Genomic DNA, 2,162 nt, shown 5'->3' with positions numbered 1-2,162 from the left:
AGCCTGTGCCTATATATCTATCTTTCTTTGCTTCTCTCTATCTTTAGCATCCGCCGACATCGGCAGGGCAGGCTCGACGACCTTTGCAAGCCGAGCTGCAAGTTTCCAAGTGTTTTCGACACTCCCTCCCCACACGCACTCGCAACACTGAAAGCTGCAGCGTTCGCCCATTTACTGGAAATGTCACAGAGATTCTAGAATTAGCCCACAGCGGGTGGTGTTACAACTTACAGGCAAACCACACAGGCTATGTTATCTCTGCAGGACACGCACGCGCGATCATCATGGCACCATTATTAAAGCCACACAATGCGCATCCAAACGCTCATTTCTCCAGTACTAGACTAGCAAATACTTCGTGTCATGCATAATCACACTACCTTATGACAAAATAAACTCTAGTTCCTCCAATTTCACTGCGCGTTGTCTTATAAAAGGTATTTGAAAATACCTCCAATGTTGTTCAAATTCTCCGATGTTGTTGACAGTTTCCCCAAGCAACCGTGCAGCGGAGCTGCGGTACAGCAGTAGGGGTGTAGCAAAGATAAAAACATGTGACGTCACCTAACCCCTTCAAGGCTAAATTGTTTGGCAAACAAGTCGGCGTTGGCTCCAGAATGCCAGTTTTCTCACCTCTTTCTTGTGGGTTTTAAGCAAACGCGCAGTGAAATGGGAGCAACTAGAGTTTATTTTGTCATAAGGTAGTGTGATTATGCATGCCACGAAGTATTTGCTAGTCTAATACTGGAGAAATTAGCGTTTGGATGCGCATTGTGCGGCTTTAATGTAATTGTAAGCAGACTAAGCACTGCTGACAATGTTTTGCGATCCATTTGACCTTCTCAGGTATGGTGCTTCCTCCCTCCCTCCCTCCCTCTCTGTCTCTCTCTCATTATCTCTCTCTATCTCTCCCTCTTCTCCTCCCATCTTTACCTTTTCCCCCTTTTCACTCTCTCTTTCTCTTTCTTCTCCCCCTCTCTCTCCTTCCCTTTCTCTCTCTCCCTTTCTCTCTCTCTTTCTTCTCTCTCTCCCTTTCTCTCTCTCTTTCTTCTCCCCCTCTCTCCCCTCCCCTCTCTCTCTCTCTTTCTTCTCCCCCTCTCTCTCTCCTCCCCTGCCCTCCGCGCTGTCTCTCTCTGCTCGTTCTTTCTCGCCTTCATCTCTCCTCGCCGTGTCCTCTCTCCTCCCCTGTCTCATCTCTCTTCCTTTCTTGCTCCGCCGTCTCTCTCGTGCCTAGCCGCGCTGTCTATCTCTCGAGTCTTGTTCTCTGCTGTCCGTCTCTCGATCGCCTCCGCCTGTCTGCTCGTCTCTCTTGGTCTTCTCCCCCATCAATCGGAGGCTCGTCCTCCCCTCCGTGCTGCGTCTGCTCGCTCCCGCCTGGTCCTCTCTCCGAGTCTTTCTTCTCCTGCCTTCTTGAGTATCTGCTCCTCCTCTCTTCTTTCTACTCTCCTCGCCCCTCTCCCGCATCCCCTCTCTCCCCATCCGTGCACGTCAGAACCATCATATACAATTAATATATGGTGCCACACAAACAAATCAATTGGTTTACATGCCACAAGCGCTAAGATGCATGGCGGTGTGCCTCAGCACGCCACCCGTAGCACCGAAGTATTAGAGAGAGAGAGAGAAGAGAGAGAGGAGAAGAGAGAGAGTAGAGGAGAGAGAGCAGAGAGATAGAGAGAGAGCGAGAGAGATGGAAGAAGAGAGGAGAGAGAGAGAGAGAGAGAGAGAGATAGAGAGAGAGAGAGAGAGAGAGAGGAGGAGAGAGAGAAGGAGAGAGAGAGAGAGAGAGAGAGAGTCGAAGAGAGAGAAAGAAGAAAGCCGAGGGAGAGAGAGAGAGAGACGAGAAGAGGTGAGAGAGAGAAGAGAGCAGAGAGAGAGAGAAGAGAGACGAGAGAAAGGAGCGAGAGAGAGACGAGCCGAGAGAGAGACGAGAGAGAGAGAGAGAAGGAGAAGAGAGAGAGCGAGAGAGAGAGAGATGAGAAGGGAGGGAGGCGAGGGGAGGAGGGGGGAGGAGGGAGGAGGGAGGTGAGTAGAGGAGAGAGAGAGAGACCGGGAGAGAGAGAGAGCTGTCCCCGTCGAGAGAAGAGAGAGAAGAAAAAAACGATCAGGAGAGAGAGAGAGGGCGGTGAGATGAAGAGAATAGGAGAGAGGAGAGAGGAAGA

The sequence above is a fragment of the Priapulus caudatus genome, unplaced genomic scaffold (genome assembly GCF_000485595.1).
Source record: "Priapulus caudatus unplaced genomic scaffold, Priapulus_caudatus-5.0.1 Scaffold1459, whole genome shotgun sequence".
NCBI classification, from domain to species: domain Eukaryota; kingdom Metazoa; phylum Priapulida; class Priapulimorpha; order Priapulimorphida; family Priapulidae; genus Priapulus; species Priapulus caudatus.
The sequence above is the reverse complement of the archived record's forward strand: the minus strand, read 5'-3'. Positions refer to the sequence as shown.